At 37.2% G+C, this 19,250-nt stretch overlaps 1 protein-coding gene across 1 annotated transcript in view; it reads right to left on the bottom strand.

Annotated features, from left to right (window-relative positions):
• Window positions 1-19,250, bottom strand: part of Nkain3 (sodium/potassium transporting ATPase interacting 3) — a 518,782-nt gene that overhangs the window by 39,973 nt on the left and 459,559 nt on the right. The gene's annotated exons all lie outside the window — the stretch shown is intronic.

The following is a 19,250-nucleotide window of genomic DNA, read 5'->3' as shown; positions in this document are numbered from 1 at the left end:
GATTCCACTTCACTCCAGTTAGAATGGACAGGATCAAGAAAACTAATAACAACTGATGCTGGAGGGGATGTGGCCAGGAGGGATCACTACTACACTGTTGGTGGGAGTGCAAACTCGTTAAACCACTATGGAAAGCAGTATGGCAGTTCCTCAAAAGGCTAAACATAGAGCTCCTCTATGACCCAGCAATTCCACTACTTGGCATTTACCCAATCATCCAGAAACAAGGACAGACTAAATCCACCAGCACAACAATGTTCATTGCAGCACTATTTACCATAGCAAAGATATGGAACCAACCTAGATGTCCCTCAGTTGATGAGTGGATCAACAAGATGTGGTATTTGTACACAATGGAATTCTATGCTGCTGTCAGAAAGAACGACATCGCCCCATTTGTTAGGAAATGGAAAGACTTAGAAAAAATCATATTAAGTGAAGTAAGCCAGACTCAAAGGAACTTAGGCTCAATGGTTTCCCTCATTTGTCATAATCAGTAGAAACCTTGGGCTCTCCTAGTAGAAATTTGCAATAGAGTAAAACCTTGATACAAAAGGCCATATAATATGACGCTAAATGAAAGGATCTCTAGGATATAGAAACATAAACTATATAATGAATGATTGTTGTTCTTAAGGTACTATATTATCTTCATCTCTTTGCTGTCCCTTGGTTATCTCATATTGTTACAGTATCTCACTTTGTTACCTGATATATCGGGTATATATTCGTATTTGGTTATTTGAAATTGGATAGGGAAGGGGGAAAAACAAGGAAAATGGGGACCCAGACATGTGAAAGGGTATCAATGTAAGTGAATTAATGCACCTTCTGTCTGGCAAATATCATGTAACCCTTCTATTAATTACAATAAAAATATATGAAAAAATGGAAATTAGCACAAGCTTCATGGTTTAACATAACACAAATTTATTATCTGAAAGTACATAAGCTCAAAGTGTGAAATGAACTTCACAAGGCTAAAGTTAAGGGCACCAACAGAACTATAGTGGTGGGAGAGTGAGCAAAATTGATATCCTTTCTTTTTCTAGCTTTTGCATATGCCTTCATTCTTTAGCTTATGCATCATGCCTTCTTCTTCATAGCCAGCAATAGTGGGCTGCTCTTTCTCAGGCTGCCATCTCTGTATTTTTCTTTTGCCCTCTTGTTCTGCTTTAAATGGTGTTAGGAATTATGTTGCGTCCATCTGAACAACCCTAAGTTACAGCTTCATTTTTTTTTTTTGCCAGTCTTGGGCTTGAGCTCAGGGCCTGAAGCACTGTCCTTGGACTTTCTCAAGGCTAGAGCTCTACCACTTGAGCCTCAGCACCACTTCCAGCTTTTTTTTCTATGTATGTGGTACTGAGGAATTGAACCCGGGTCTTCACGCATGCTAGGCAAGCACTTTAACCACTAGGCCAAACTCCAGGCCTACAGCTTCATTTTTAAGATCATATGATTATTGTCATTCTCATTGTGGTATCTGTGTCATAACTTAATACTCTATCATCTATATTGAAAATGAAAGATAATATGAATATGAATGCATAAGTCCATTACTAGAGTAATCGTTTCTGCCTCAATTTGGTTTATTCTATCTCCCTCAAATTATTGAGTCATATGTTCTTTTTAACTTGAACTATCATCAAAGAAGTGTAACACGTGTTTATCCAGAATTCACTAAATTTTTAAAAATATTTTGAAGATTTAGAAAAGAACTAAGCCAGACATGTACATGAATTTCATTGAGACCTATCATGCTCATATTATGAACTCATAACTGATATTAAAAGAAAAAAATACTAGTTCATGCTAATTCATGTTCATGACTAAGCATCTTTTCCAACGGCTCATTGATCACAGTTTCATAGTCTATGAAGCTATGGTTTTATCACATAGACAGGTTTATGCCCCTCCCTATCTATTTTTCTCAGGAAAGATAGTTTATTTAGTAAGTGATTTTTCTTCTCCTTTCGTTATATAGCTTTTGTAGATGTATTTGCGCATCAGTATGTAGCCCTTTATTGTAGCATTATACATGTATAGAATGTGTAACAAAATGTGTAATAAAAATGATTATTGTCCTTAATTCTATCTACAATTTTAATTTATTCCTAATTACTTGCAGGTTTCCAGGGGTCAAGTGTGCACACCTTTTAAGGATCATCATTCTGTCTCTCACACTTGTATTTTGGGCTCCTTGTGTAACCTAAGCTACATTCTATGAAGTGATCTGAGGAAATAATTGATGCTTTAAGATGCAATGTGTGATCATAATATCACTTGCTACAAACTAAGAAATCATGCATGTTCACACATTCCTCTCAGCAGTTTTAAATAATGGCATTTAATAGTGCCAAGAAAATTTCTGATATCTATCTTATGTGTTTTACAATGATACTATAAATAAATGTTCTTAAAGTAGAACATAATTATTGTAGCAGCATTTATTCCAAATAGTTATAAGGACACTTTAAAATTTGGGGGTGTTGTCTTTTTATTTTGATTATATCATCACTGTTTTTATCTTGTATTATACTTGACAGCTTAAAATAAAAAATAAGGCTAACAAAAAGGCTTACAAAACATTCATGCATGCATCTGTCATTACTTATACTTTCAGTCTACAAATTCTTGCAGAAAAAATATATACAGCACTTGAAATTTTGTGAGTATTGGTTTTTATAAAAATAGATAACATAGTTTGTAATTTATTGTATCTAGCACAGAGAGCTTCTAGTTCATGTCAGTACTCACAACATGAATGTCATTGCTAACCCTATTATGCTGTGGAGCTCTTGTTCCCTCCCAGGCTATAGCTAGCATCTCAGTGCTACATATAAAGTAATATATAGGCCTAATCCAGGCCACAGATGTTAAGATAGAAGCAGATATTGTTAAAAAGTGAATTTTTCTCAGGGTTCTAGAGAAAAATAAATAGAAAAGAAGTTGTGATTTTCATTCCCAAGCTTCATATCTTTTTACTGGGTTATTTTTTAATATGTATTTTTTTTGTAGTAGGAGAGATCAAATCTAGGACATTAGTTGTGGTAGGCCAGCATATCTAAACACTTGAGCAATGTCTTGTGTACTTCTCTGAAGGCGTATGATGTTCTTTGTAGAACTAATTTTGAAAATAATCTTGTTTAAAAAATAGATTAGCTAAAGTAATTTGAGTTCTTGTGACATAAACATAGATAGATCAGATTTCTTTTGAACTCAAAAGAACTAGACCTACTTGCAACTAAATAGGTAAAATATCTCTTCCTATCCAGTGTGTCTGAACTAACCTATACTCTTCTGCTTCAAAGACAAAATTGGATTGTATAGATCACACTATAGTGGAAATATAATGAACTAGTTCTGTTGTTTGGCATACTGACCAAAGATGCTGTGTTTTTAGTTTATCGAAGAAGTTGCTTTTGGCACGATAGCTTTTACATTCCAATTTTCATCCATCAACTATATTAAATTAAATCTCATAAATCATCATTTTTCTCATCTAGATAGGTGAGAAGTGACCATTGGTATGTCAAACACTTTTTTTTTTTTCCTGTGGGTCATGGGGCTTGAGCTTGGTCTGTGTGCTGTCCTTGAGCTCTTCAGCTGAAGGCTACTGCCCTACCCGTGGGCCTGGGCATGGTCCCTGAATTCTTCAGCTCCAAGCTACCGACCTACCCTTGAGCCAAGCCCCACTTCCTGTTTTCTAGAGGTTAATTTGAAATAAGAGTCTCAGGTCTTTTTGTGCCCAGGCTGGGTTTGAATGTTGATCCTCAGATCTCAGCCCCCTGAATAGCACCTGGTTGTCAAACATTTTTGATTGAGTGCTAAAGGGATCTTCAGTTATCAACCTGAGGTCTTCATAATAGTTCACTACTACAATGAATACTACTTTTCTATTGTTTATTCTTTTCTAGAGAAAATGTAACACTTCTATATACAGTTTTATGTTGACTTAATGGAGGCTAATTGTTGTTTGAATTTTTGATTGGTGTCATTGGGTTGAGAATGATATGTAATATAAGTATCAAATATAGTAACATAGTGTTAATCTATTTGTCAGGGGACATATATTTTGCTGTTTTCTAATACTGGCTCATCACATTTGTCATTCATTGATCTATCATCAATTGTTGGTAAGTGCATCAGCAAATATTGGTTGGTCTATTGGCATTTATAGTAAGAAAAATCAGGGGATTGATGAAAAGGCCCCTTGAGAGAAAACACAGCCATGCTAAAAACACTCTTCTCACATATACAGAGTTAATTTGTTAGAGCTGAGTCTGGAAAGTCAACAAAAGGCCATTGTGTCTTAGCCTGGCTGGGAGTTTGGCCTAGTGGTAGAGTGCTTGCCTAGCATGCACAGAGACCTAAGTTCTATTCTTCAGTACCACATACATAGAAAATAAAAGCCAGAAGTGGTGCTGTGTCATAAGTGTTAGAGCCCTAGCCTTGAGAAAGCCGAAGGATAGTGCTCAGGCCCTGAGTTCAAGCCCCAGGGCTGGAAAAAAAACAAAAACAAAACCCTTAGCCTGGTAACGAAGACTTGGTCTGAATCTACATCTACAGCACTCACTTTTACTTTGCCTTCCAGCTGATGTAACAGGCTGGAAAGTATTATCTACTAATAGTTTATTCATAAATTGTTTCATTATATGCTTAAAGACGCAAATCTAAGTATCCTGTAAAGAATCTTTAAAACATAAAATAAAATTTCATTTTATTGACCAGATGACTAACACTGAAAAGTAGATATAGGCTTTATTGCCCTGATCATTCAAAGAATGCTGAAAGTCAAGTAAGGTTTAGAGACAGGGCAAGATATTGAGCAAATTAGGAGGAATGCCTAAAAAGATGATCATAGATGAACCTAAATTAAGACACAAGATTATAAATCAGGTATATTTAATATATATGTATGTATAGTAAATATATAATAAATAAAATTTAATATATATTTCAAAATACATGTTATATTTTTTCTTGTGGGCCATGGGGCTTGAACTCAGCCTGGGTACTGTCCCTGAGCTCTTCAGCTCAAGGTTACCACCCTACCCTTGAGCCAAACCCCACTTCCCATTTCCTAGAGGTTAATTGGAGATGAGTCTCAGGTCCTTTTGTGCCCTGGCCGGCTTTGAACCTTGATCTTCAGATCTCAGCCTCCCAAGTAGCTAGGATTACAGGTGTGAGCCACCATGCCCAGCTGGTAACTTTTCTTCCCTACAATGTAAGGCTAGAGATTTTGCTAAAAATGTAGAGTTAGCAAAAAATCTTCTGAAAATATCCATAGGATATAGAGAACTGATCAAGCTACTCATTTTTCATTTTCAACAGAAACGAAGTAAGATATTTGATCAGATTGACATCATAATATTTCTACATATATAGTGATTTTTTTACCAATGAAATCTGGGGATATACCATTTTAAAACAACAAACAATATAGTCACTGAAAATATGTCAGACCCAATTGTTCTCTAATGGACCTTAATATGACATAGAATAATTTTTTGGCCAGGAAATTGAGACATACTATACCATTAGTTGAAAACAATAAAATGAAGATGTGCTATGGTAGATTCTTCTCTAGGCCTATCAACACAATTTCCCAGCCATAATCTCAACAACATTACAAATGAATTAATTAAAATCGCTCCTTTTACTTTTGCTTTATTGAAGGGTATATTCATAAAATATTTATTCCAAAAATTACTTTTGCTATTGTGATTAACCAAACTGATATTTAATTAATAATGTAATGCTCATGAGAACCTGTCTAGACATCCTGTTAATCACCCATTTGTAGATGGCTGACTTTGTGTTCCTTGGCTTCCCAGAATATGAATTGAAATAGTCCCTGTTGCTTTCTGGTTGTCTACTCGAAATGGAATAAAATTCATTTTCTGCCAATAACACACACCAAGTAAGTAACTGGAAGATGATAATTCTGATTATTTTTGCTCTTAATAAGGTTTTCAAAGAGCCATTCCTTTTAGTGATAGCTGTTTTCTTTCCTAATTATAGTCATCTATTTGGATTTTAAAATTACCATCTTCATGTTAGATATTCTGACAGTGCAATTTAATCTTCTTCAACACAGTTAATGAATGAAAATGACCAAAGACTAGTTTCTAATACCACATTTTTTCATAAGGGATTGATTTGCTTTTATTGGTGAGTTGATTTGTCCTTACAATTGATTTTTGAGCTGTTGAAATTAGGCCATCATTGAAAAGATTAGATTTCACACATGGAGACATAAGGATGGCAACCACTGGGTATGTGTCTTCCTCATTGTGAATCTTACTAAGAGTGAATCAAAGAATTGAGTCAGCTCTAAAATCACCAGTACCTTCTTATTGTGGGTGGTGGTGAGAGCAGCTCATCCAGCAAAATACAGAGAGGAGAGACTCCAGGTGAGAAGATTGGTGGGTTGGTGGGAAGCCAAAAGGCTCCATATACTGCATTTTCCTAAAGTTCTGATCATTCATATTAAGTCTGATGATGAGATATGTCTCCAGTTAACAAAATAATCTAGAATATTCCAGATGGATTTTTTCTAGTTATTTTTTCTAGTCCAGACACTCTAAAATCCTTGGCTAAAATTGTCCTACATGAGGTAGGTAGAGGCTCATGCACTTTACCTTTTACAGAGCTGTGTTCTTGTGAAGGTCATTGTGTAGAACGTTTATGAGTAGAACACTTCTGTATGCAATTAATTCAGGAGTAATATGAAGTTACTGGTAAGAGAAGGCATAGTTTTCTAGTGGCAGAACTGTATAACATTTGGGATTATAAGCCAAATGAACTTTGTGATACATTAACAAAATAGTCTGTTCATGTCTCAGGGATGTTGACAAAGATCTTGGTGACTTAGCCTCAGCAGCAGCAGGAACAGTGCCATATGCCTTGGCATGTTCCTTGGGTCATAATGAATGCCTGCAATTCACAGTGGGACATATTATCAGAGGAGAATATCAAGCTCCTTTAAAAGAAAGGGTGTCAAGGGTCTTTTAGAAGAAAAGTAAGAAGTTGCTGGCAGACACCATCACCCTGAGAACTGATAAGGGAAATTCTTCAGGCAAAAAAAATCACATTTAGTGTAATTTAGATGATAGGTGGTATAGACAGTATTTAAAGCCATGGATCTTGTTCAAATGAAAACCCCTTGCACAACTAATTGATGCCATTCAAAGTAAAGCTATAGAGCCAAATTACATAACAAGGAAGTCAGTAAAATCAGAAAAGGATCCATGGGGCAAGTTTTGGAGCATTGTGACATTTATGGGTGGAAACATAATAAACCGGCAAAAATCCACAAAAAAGGACTAACTAGAGAGGTGTGAATAGGCCTAAATTTTCTGGTAAGGCAAGGACAATTATTGAATGCCGGGCACTGGACTGGGCAATATACATGACATAGGTGACCTCAACGAGTTATTTTGGTGAAGGACAGGCAAAAACTAGATTCACAAGAGTAGATTCACAAGAAAATAAGATAGCCAAAATTCTGTCAAGGAGTTTTACTGAAATGGATCTAGAGACAGCATAAAACTGGAGAAAAATAGAGGTCATTGAGGTTATTTCTCCCCTCTTCTTTTCCTTCCATCTTTCTGTCTTCCTTTCTTCATTTGTTTTCCTTTTCCTACTTCCCTCCTTTCCTTTCTCTTTACTATTTAAGGGAGATGAAGTGTAGCATTTCATATTCTAATATTATTATTATTATTATTATTATTATTATTATTATTGGTCATGAGGCTTGAACTCTGGCCTGGGTGCTATCCCTGAGCTCTTCAGCTCAAGGGATAGCACAATTTCAGGCCCTCAAAAACCAAGGTCATTTTGTTTGTCCAAACACACATGTACTTGTTACCCACTTCCAAGTCTTCTGTAGTCTTGTCTGAACTTAGGTATCAAAGCCTCTCTTCTACTTTTCCATTGTGGCTGTGCTCCACCACACAGAGCTTATCAGATTCTTTGCTTGTATACAGTCCCTCACCCTGTTCTTATAACTCTGCTTATACATCTTATCCTTCAAGAATAGTTGCAAATGTCACTTTCCTTGATTTCTACATTTGATCCAACTCTAGTGTGAACTGTCTCTGCCCTTTGTTTTTATATCTCTGAACATCAGTTCCTAGCTACTGCTCTGGAATACAGTTATGTGAGCATTTGTTATGGAAGGTAAGAATTGCTCTGAGTTTGCCCATTCAAAGGCTGTGGTCCTATGCGTCCAGCTCTGGTTCCCTCAGAGAGAATCTGCTTTCTCCTTTTCTCTGATCCAGACTCATATTACTCAGTTAAGGCCCATCTAAAACAATTAGGAAAAAACAATCATGGTTTACTCATATGTCTCCACCACCAGGCTTTGTGAGAGTATTTTTTTCTTCTTCTTCTCAATTCTTGACCATACAGTATTTGCCTGGTTAAAAAAAAAAAGATACTTATCAAGTCTTTTTGATTTTTTTTAATTTTTGCATTTTAAAGTAAGGGGAGAGAAGCCAATATGTCTCAAATAAAGGAAATAATTTTAGAATTCTAACACATTAGCAATGCTGAAGTTCCCCCATATGGGTTATCAGGTTTCACCGATGTCAAAGCCAGCTCTGCTCATGTATGCTAGAGTTATTGCCTTGATTGAATAAGTTCCACTGATATATCCAGATTTGTTTTGATATTATCTGTATCATACAAGCATGTGGATGGACCAGTGGTTATACCACTTTAAGTAGATGACAAAATTTGAAATATGGAAAGAACAGGGATCTTAAGCTCTTTTCCCATAGGAATTACCATTGCTTGGTTTTACCTAAAGGTGAACTTTTGAATAACAGAAATAGAAATGGTTATTCCAAAATGCATGCTATTTTCTTTACAGAAGAGAAGAGAAATGATAAGAACTTTTCAGCTACCTTGCTGAGCGCACACAATGCTTTCCTCCGCAAGCCTGGTGGTATTCTAACCCTCACAGCAAGACAGAATATTGCATTCCCTCTTATCCTAGGTCAGGATAACAGGCAGCAGTATATCCAGATACATAATGGGCAATTACTGGAAAACTCTTGGCTCCCTCTTTTAGGAGGATAAGATTTCAGCTCTGACCAAGGTCTTTATCTTCAGCTTTGGGTTGGACAGCAGACTTATCCCTTCTTCCAAGTGGGTTTATAAAATGTCTCAGGGATGGAAGACATTTTATCTCCCAATGCTTTGTGCACTCATTTCTTTCTCTATAGCTCCCTGGAGGGCCTTTCTGTGCAACTGTCACCCAGACCCATGTGTTTTCTCTTGCAGGGCCAGCAGAACTTAAGTTCAGGAACTTAGAATCCTCAGGGGAAGAAGCTTCGGGAGGAAATGGCTTACTCTTCATTTGGATCACTCAATACTTGACCTGTTTACTTTAACTAAGCTGATCATACTGTTTCTTCGGGAATCCAAAGTTAGAGTTATGTCTGCTTGTGGAGGAGTTTGATGCCAAATGAAGCCTGACATTATGTGAAGACATTTGGTTCCCTCTCCTAAGAAGTCCCACTGGCACCCTGGACTCCAAATGAATCAATGAATATGGAAATAAGTTCTTTCCTCCACAATGGCCATAAAATTGCACACCAGCAACAGCATCCTATTATATTCAGGCTCTGGGGATTTATTGCCTGTATGTATATGGGAAGCACTTGTATAGACAATCTCAAAATGGAAAACAAATGAGTTGCATGTCTCAACCAAGGAAGATAAGACTTTCAATGACAGGCTTTTGTGATAGCACTCTGCACAAGGCAGCTCAGCAATATCAAATGTACCTCTGACTAACAGAATGCATTTTCCGTCACAAGTCATTGAGGTGAAGTGTCTAAATTTTTTTAAATGTTCATACTTAAATAGATTCTGGTGCTAGAAATTTTCTCAGTGTCTATTGTTGAATTAATAATTCCTGGGCTGGGAGTTTGGCCTAGTGGCAGACTGCTTGCCTAGCATGCATGAAGACCTCGGTTCAATTATTTGGTACCACATCCATAGAAAAAAGCTGGAAGTGGTGCTGAGGCCCAAGTGGTAGAGCTCTAATCTTGAGAAAATCCAAGGACAGTGCTCAGGCCCTTAGCTCAAGACTGGGATTCGCAAAAAATAAAGTAAAATAAAATTTCCTAACTGTTTATTCTGTGATGTTGGATAAGATCACTGTCCCTGAGCAATTTGAAGATAAATTCTTCTATCAAGAAAAAATTTCATCTTATCTTTGCTTGCTTTGCATCACAGATATAAATAGAAACAGGTTACAAATGTGTGAGATGTTTATAAATATATCTTGGGTTACAGAGTTATTTTTGTCATGCAAAAAGGTGTGGGGCAAGGTCTTAAGTGTCCCCATATGAGTGATTATGCGAACTTGTAACCCATTGAGAGTACATTGAGCTCTGCTTCCTTCGTGTTTCTTTCTTTTTTTCATATATTTTTTATTGTAATTAATAGAAGGATTACATTATATTCACCAGATAGTAGGTGCATTAATTCACATACATTGATACCCTTTCTCATGTCTTGGTCCCCATTTCCCTCCCCCTACACCCACCCCTCATCTTGTTTTCCCCCCTTCCCTATCTAATTTCAAATAACCAAATACAAATACATCCAATATATCAGATAACGAAGTGAGATACTGTAACAATATGAAATAACCAAGGGACAGCAAAAGAGATGAGAGATAACATGGTACATTAAGAACAACAATCACTCATTATATGGCTTTGTTTCTAAATCCTAGAGGTCCTTTCATTTAACGTCATACTATATGGCCTTATGTATCTAGGTTTTGCTCTATTGCAAATCTCTGCTAGGAGAGCCCAAGGTTTCTACTGATTATGACAATTTTTTTTTTGTTGGTCATGGGGCTGGAACTCTGAACCTATCTATGAGCTGTCCTGAGCTCCTCAACTCAAGACTACTGCCCTACCCCTTGAGCCTCAGCGGTGCTTTCAGTTGTCTAGTGCTTAGTTGGAGATAAAAGTCTCAAGGTCATTAGTGGCTGGGCTGGCTTTGAACCATGCTCCTCAGATCTCAGCCTCCTGTGTAGCTATGATCACAGGCATGAGCCACTGCACTCGGCTCCCATGTTTCCTCTTTAAACAGGAAAATCAAGCAAAAGCTGGATTCGGGTGGAGCTCCTTGCCTATTGAGACAGACTTACTTAGTGGACCTTCTGTTACCTTTTCCCATTTTGAGCTGTTGATTTCGTTCATGAGCAACTCAGATGTATTCTGCACAAGCTCATTTGTGTCTGATCTTCAGCTTACCAGAGCATACAGATGCTTTTTGTGCTTCTTTAATTTGGTGGCATCCACAGTGTTTTAGGAGGAACATTTCTGACATTTCACTTCAAAATTGAGGTATGGAGGTTAATTAGCTTGTCCCCAAACTACTTAGGTAGGAAATAACTCTCTGCTTCAGGACCCCATGGCCTCAATTCTTCTATTTACTAGTGATTAATGTGTAATTCTCCTTCCATAATCTGCATCTGCATTTACTTAGCAAAGCAGGCATGAAATCCTGTGTATAAGCCTCATGAAGACAGTGTAATTCTTGATAATAATCCTTAAATAGAACTAAGTGTTATGTACTCAGCACAGCACATAGTATTGCATACTATGCACTATTAAAAATGCTGCCTAAAACTTTTTTTTTTTTTTGATGGCACTGGGGTTTGCACTCAGGGCTTTGGGCTTGCTAGGCCAGTTTTTTCCCATTGAGTATATCCCCATTCCTCTCCTGCACTGGTGATTTGTGAGATGGGGTTTTATTTCTTGCACAGGTACATAAGTAGGCTGTAATCCTCCTAATTTCCTGTTGCAACTAGAAGATACACAGGCATGACATCCTCAGCTTAGTCAAGAAAATTTTCTTGGGTATCATGGATTTTTCTGGCTGTGTGGTACTGGAAACACAATCCTCTCAATGTATCTATCCCCTTGTATGTGGCTAGCATTATAGGTTTGAGGCAGTCACATTGGCTGGCAGTTTAAATTTTTTAAAGCAATTTTGTTTTGGTCTTACCTGCCAATTTCAATCAGGGAAACAAACATTTTTTTTTTCACCCTTAACTAAGTTCCAGAAGGGGACTCCAGAAGGAATTTGGTGTGTGTGTGTGTGTGTGTGTGTGTGTGTGTGTGTGTGTGTGAGATTTTGAATGTTGCCTTTCAGAAAAGCATCAGAAGTATAAATTTGAGTAAGGAGTATAAAAATAGTTCAGGATGTTTGTTGACTGATGAGCCGAAGTTATGAGACTTTACTTTTGGTTTTACTGAATGCTTTTTCTTTCAGGGGAAAGGAAATTTTGCTGGATTTTAGGGACGTTCTACAAAGGGACTGGAGTGATACTAGGTTGGAAGTAGTTTTAAAAAGTATTTTTTTTTGTGGGAGTTTGGTAGAATACTTGCCTAGCATGCACAAAGACATGGGTTTGATTCTTTGGTACCACATACATAGAAAAAGCCAGAGGTGGTTCTGTGCCTCAAGTGATAGAGCTGTAGCCTTGAGAAAGTCCAAGGTTAGTGCCCCGGCCCTGAGTTCAAGTTCAAAGACTGGCAAAAAAGTATATTTTTCAAGTTTTTCTAGATTAAAATTATTTTTTATTAAAGAATTTATTAACATTTATTTTTACATCATATTTCAAATGGCAAGTTTAACAAACAAGTGTTCAAGATAAAATTATTTTTCTTCAAGAACTTATTAATATCTAGATGCTTTTAAAAACTTGATGACTCATGTTGTTCTTAATGTACTATGTTATTTCTCATCTCTTTTGTTGTTCCTTGGTTATCTCATATTGTTACAGTATTTTACCTTTTTATCTGATATATTGTATATATGTTTATTTGTACATTTGAAAAGGAACGGGAAGGGGGCAAAATAAGATGAGGAGAAGGGGTGGGGAGAGGGAAATGGAGACAAAAACATGAAAAGGGGTAACAATGTTTGTTAAGTAATGTACCTTCTATCTGGCGAATATAATGTAACCCTTCTATTAATTACAATAAAAATATATTAAAAAATAAAATAAAAACTGAAAAAAAAAACAAAAAACTTGGTGGCTCACACCTGTAATCCTAGCTACTCAAAGGCTAAGATCAGATGATCACGGTTCAAAGCCAGCCCAGGCACAAAAGTCTGTGAGTCTCTTATCTCTAATTAACCACCAGAGAACTGGAAGTGGTGCTGTGGCTCAAGTGGTAGATTACTAGCTTTGAGCTGAAGAGCTCAGGGACAGCACCACTGAGTTCAAGCCCCACGACCAAACAAAGACGAAACAAAATACAATTTTTTCTTTAGCATTGGAGAAATCCCCCTAGATCATATTTTAAAACCCTAGAATGAAAAACCAAAAGGATCATGCTGTATGTAGTTGTGAGCAAAACAAAAATCCATGACATCTCTGCTTTTGTTTCAGATGTTTGGAAACAGAAGAACTGACAATGGGCCTGACTACTTGGTTTTTTATTTCATTTCTAAGTGAAAAAGTGAAGACATTGGTTGGTGAGAGGACTAGCTCAGTGGTAATCCAAGCTTGACATTCCCACTGGGCCATATTTAAGGTGAAATTCTTGGCAATTCACATTTCACAACCTATTTGTAAAGTGGGCATTATTTGTTATCTCTTTGTGGATGAGGAAACAGTTACTTGTTTCATGTCCTGTTTCTAATTAGTGGTAGAATTTGGAGCCAAACGTAAGTATTTATATCCCAAAGCATCTCTCTTTTTTTTTTTAAATTACAGAGGCAGCTGAAGAGTTCTCTTATGTCCCTCTCCTATGGCACCAGATGTTCTTTCATTCTTGCTCACCCACCTCAAACCAATCTCACTTTTGGATCTCCATTTTTTTTTTAATTCTTGGAATCACAAAGAAGAGCAGAGCTACAGTGCCCTTGCCCCTGCAAATGAGAACCTGTTTAATTCACCATTTTTTTTGCTGCTTCTTTGACCTTCATCTCTATTCTGAAACTCCTCATTGCTTCACTATTGGCATGTAACATCAGTGTCATCCTAATGTGTGGGGAACTCTGTCTTCAGCCCTAGTTCATGGTCTTCAGAGATTTTTACAAGCCTCATGATTGTTAAATTCCTTTCACTTCATCTTTCCAAATGAGTTTATCTTACTCATTCATAGCTTCCCATGTCTTCAAATGATGAGAAAACATGAAAGACAATTTCATTGTACTTCTCCTGCAATGAAAATCCTTAGTTCTGTATAAGCCCCAACCCTACTTCAAAATATTTCTTGTTCTTGCCTATCACTTTGTTGAGTGAAAGATGACAAAATTGACCCACTCTGCACACACACATCTAGCTATGTTTTATGTCCATGTTTATTTCTTTGTCTTTTCATGAAATGTCAGAGAAGACCCTAGGCTTCACAGGTAATTTCTCTCTATTGCTTGCCAGTGGTCTTGATCATCAAGGAACTTTCTTTTGCTCTTTTGAGTATTTTTTCATTTACAACTCCCTTTCTATTGCCTTCAGAAACATTTAGTTGTCCCATGTTACAAAAATGTCACTTGCTTCAGTTATGTCTTACAGCTTCTTCCTTTTACCCACAAATATTTGAAATAAATGTTAGCTGGCTCCCTTTCCCCTGATTTTCCTTTCTTCCTTAATTCACTGCAGTTTGGCTTTTGGCCCTACTTTTCTGCTGAGATTGCTCTCTTAAAGGTTAACAACCTACATTTTGTCAAGTCGAATGGCCTTTTTATCCAACCAAATTCACACAGTATTGACATTATGCCCCTGCTAAACTTTAAGGATTAGGTTATGCCACACTTTCATAGATCTATCCACTATGAACGTTTAACCTATCTCTGCATTTCAGTGTGGTTTTGGCACACACGTGGAAACAATTCTTGAACTTAAGAAATGACGAAACAAAGAATGTCTATTTTACTGGAGATAAGAAACTTTTAAGAAGGGAAGACTTACTTTAGCTTATGGTTTTAGAGGTTTTCTCTATTACCAGTTGTCTTTGTAGCTTTGGGGGCTATTACAGGGTTGGACGGTACCACATTGTAGTAGCATGTACAGGAAGAAATTTCTCATTTATGGCAGCCAGGGAAGTAATAAGAGAGAAACAAAGGGGCTGGCTTCTAATTGACCCTTCAATGACACCCACCCAAGGAATCTCATTTCCTTTCACTAGGGTTCATCACCTCTCAAGCTGGAGCTGAGAGTTCCAGGTTTAAACACAAGGATATTTGGAGAACACTGCAGATCCAAACTACTTCACCCTTTGTCATCATCAGCATAGTTATTTCGTGAACGTTCTACTGATTTCCCAGAACTCTCCAGGATAGTCCAGGCTTGTGACACATTTAGTGTGGAAAAAAAAAACCTTGAAAGTCACTTAGGTCATGAGGGAGGGTTCATCATGACAGAATTAGTGCCTTTATAAAAAGAGAGAAGAGGCCAGAAGTGTGGCCTAAGAGTAGATTGCTTGCCTAGCATGTAGGAAGCCCTGGTTTTGATTCCTTGGTGCCATATACATGGAATAAAGCCAGAAGTGGTGTTGTGGCTCAAGTGGTAGAATACTAGCCTTGAGAAAGCTCAAGGACAGTGCCCAGGCACTGAGTTTAAGCCCCAAGAGATAGGAGAGATTAGGCACAGTGTCATATGTCTGTAATCTCAACTACTCAGGGGCCTAAGAGGAGAGGGAGAGCGAGGAGAAAGAGAAGAAGAAACAAGAGTTTATCCTTTTTCTTTTTACTGCCATATGAAAAAGAACATGGGAAGAAGGCAGCCATCCATGCACCTGAAAGAGGGCCCTCACCAGAGCCTGCCCCTGAAGGCACTCTGACCTTGGACTTCCATAGGGCTAGGACTTTAAAGAAAAAATAATGGACAGGTTTTACTTTCCCAGAACTGAAATCATTTTCTGATTCTCAGAGCTACACTTCCAGAGCTACAGTCAGCCATTTTTCATGAAAGACCAAGGGAGAGAGGCAAGGGTGAGAGACAAAGACAGACCACTAATAAGGGACTGGGTAAGGGCACATCCCTGTCCTCTCAGTAGGTTACAAATAGGATCTGGTGACACCACTGAGGGAACCACATTGGGACATGTGGATGGGAAATGACACTGGAAACAACACCAAAGCCTGAGCACCAAAAAAAAAAAGTCATCAAGCCTCCAACAGAAGACAAGCTTCCCAGTGCACTTACGAAATGGGGAAGAAAAGAGCAGAATGGGAGCTTTATTTAATTTTATTTGCCGGTCCTGGAGCTTGAACTTAGAGCCTGGGCACTATCCTTGGGCTTTCTTTTTTTCCCCAATATCAATATTTTCTTTTTTTCCATATATTTTTATTGTAATTAATAGAAGGATTACATTATATTCACCAGATAGAAGGTACATTACTTCATAAATATTGATACCCTTTCTCATGTCATGGTCCCCATTTCCCTTCCCTCCACCCCCCATTTATCTTGATTTCCCCCCTTCCCCATCCTATTTCAAATAACCAATTAAGCATATACAAAATAAATCAGATAACAAGGTGAAATATTGTAACAATATGAGATAACCAAGGAACAGCAAAAGAGATGAGAGATAACATAGTACATTAAGGACAACAATCACGCATTATATGGCTTTTGTTTCTATATCCTGGAGGTCCTTACATTTTAGCATCATATTATATGGCCTTATGTATCTAGATTTTGTTCTATTGTAAATCTCTGCTAGGAAAGTCCAATATCCTTGGGCTTTCTTAAGGCTAACATTCTACCACTTGAGCCACAGCACCACTTCTGGCTTTTTCTGTGTATGTGCTACTGAGGAATCAAACCCAGGGCTTTGTGCATGCTAGGAAAGCACTCTACCACTAGGCCATGCTCCCACAGCCCCTCACTGAATCCTTCTCTTTTGTTGGGCTTGCACTCAGTGCTCATGCTAGTCCTTGACTTACCTATGGTTTTCTGCTTAGGACATCAAATGGCTGTGAGGTCCTAATAGCTGGGAGAGGGTTCCTAATATACCATCCAGCTGTGCTGTAACTCACTTGGGAACTAGAAGGAGGAGCATGTGCACAATTTAACACATTGGACTATTTCACCCTAGGGCCTGAAACAATGTTACATTCCAAATTCCTATTCAGTAGGCAGGAGGTGTGGTCTGAGATTTCTACATCTATAGGAAGATCTCAGGTGATTCTTTAAATCCAAGGAGTATAGGAAACACATGTTATTATGAGTATAAGAGGTAAAACAGTGTCTATTATTATTATTACTATTATGATCACTATTATATTATTATTATTATTTCAAGTCCTTGGTGCTTGATCTTAGGGCCTGGACACTGTCCTTCAGCTTTCTCAAGGTTAGTGCTCTTGGCCTATTATTATTATTATTATTATTAATTTAGTTTTTTAATAGTCTTGGGGCTTGAACTCAAAGCCTGGGCACTGTCCTTGAGGTTTCTTTTTATTTTTTTTAGCAGCAAATACCATATTTATTACTAGAATGAATTAAAAAGATTAATTTACTGGAATCATTATGATTTTACAATCCGTCTCCAAAATCTGCTAATCTAGGTAAATTATGTCTCATTTCCAAATTTCTTTCTTTTTTTTTTTTTTTTTTGTCCTTGAGGTTTCTTTGAGGCTAGCGCTCAACCACTTGAGCCACAGTACCACTTCCGGGTTTTTCTGTATGTTGTACCCGAGAAATGGAACCCAGGGCTTTGTGCATCTTAGGGAAGCACTCTACCACTAGGCCCTGAGACTATTACACTTTTTCCAAGGCAATCAAGTGTAAAATATATGACTCAGTATATGTACTATTATATGATGATATATAATGGGTTGCCAATCTTTCTTATTTGTTACCTACTATTTTCCTGGGTTTAAGAATTATCCAGCTTAAAATGTACTGACTCAGATAGGGGTAAACAATTAGTCTATCTCTTCAGAGGAAGCTGATCACTGGGAATCAATAGCTTTTATGCTTCTTATTTCTTCTAGACTCTTGTAATAGATTTCCCTCTAGCAGCCACATTAAGTTCATATGTGATCTGACTTTAGGTTGAAAAACTCTATCCAAAAAATGATGAGGAAACAAACAAAGCCAAAATACCTTCATATTTAATCATCACTTGCCTATTATGGCTGTCTAAAACAGCTGTTATTTAGATTTTTCTCTAATATGATGCTGAGTTCACTTTCTTTGATGTTATACATCCACAATATTTCTGAAAGTTTATCCAAAATATGAATAGTAGCTGTGGCTTGGAGAGAAAATAACTCATACACTATCAAAGGCCAGGAAGAAATTTCAAATTTTGTAATATGTTCTTCTGTCCTTTTTCATAAAGAAGCCTAATAAACAATTTGAACAACACTTAACAAAGCAAACAAGAAAAACAGTAATGTGAAAACTTTTAGGTTTTGTATCAGAAAAACAAAAAGAAAAAAAATACCCAAGGCCTAAAACATATTGAATTTTCAGTCCCTTGTTTTCATGTCCTTTGAGTGATATTTTCTTTTCATTAAAGATGAAAGTGGCCCCAGCTGCATTACATGAATTTAGTCAGATATTTGTGCACAAATGGAAATTCGTATGCATAATTGACATTCAGCTCAGTTCTGATATTCTCTTTTGCCTACTAGAGAATGTGACATCAGGATCACTATCAAAATAATCAAAACTTCAGCATTTTTTCCTCTGAAACCAGATTTTCTAGATTAGATTTGTAGTAGATAATTGTGAATGGCTGAAGTGGCAATGGGGTTTGAAAAAGTGCCATTATTGAGTCTTGATACAATTTGGTTGACCTATTTAATGAGTTTTTTTGGATTTTTCCTGGTAGCACTATTTTATTACATGTATTCTAGGAGACATAACTTATCAAAATGTAGCCACAGATACTCAAAAGGCAATTAACCAAGATTGTTCAAGAATCTGCATCCACCAGCATCCCTCTACTTGCTTTTCAAAGTGCTAAGTTACAACCCTTTATTTTCAGTCTCCTCCAGCTAGGAAGTGTAGCTCTTCTGTGGCTCTGACATCCATCCCCTCTAATTGTTCTGGTCTCTTAATCATAGACCCTTCCGGGATCTAGTCGTGAACCTGCTTTTTGACCTTCTTAGTTTTCATGACCTTTTGTCTACACAGTTATGGTACCCATATGTATGAAAGTCCAAAAGAGTAATTCCACCAAATCAGAAAAATGAGCTTTCTCTGACTTCTCCAGGTCATCCTGTTTTGCCAGAGTAAATGT

This window comes from Megascapheus bottae, chromosome 9 (assembly GCF_031878675.1).
Source record: "Megascapheus bottae isolate mThoBot1 chromosome 9, mThoBot2.hap1, whole genome shotgun sequence".
Taxonomy (NCBI): domain Eukaryota; kingdom Metazoa; phylum Chordata; class Mammalia; order Rodentia; family Geomyidae; genus Megascapheus; species Megascapheus bottae.
The sequence above is the reverse complement of the archived record's forward strand: the minus strand, read 5'-3'. Positions and strand labels throughout refer to the sequence as shown.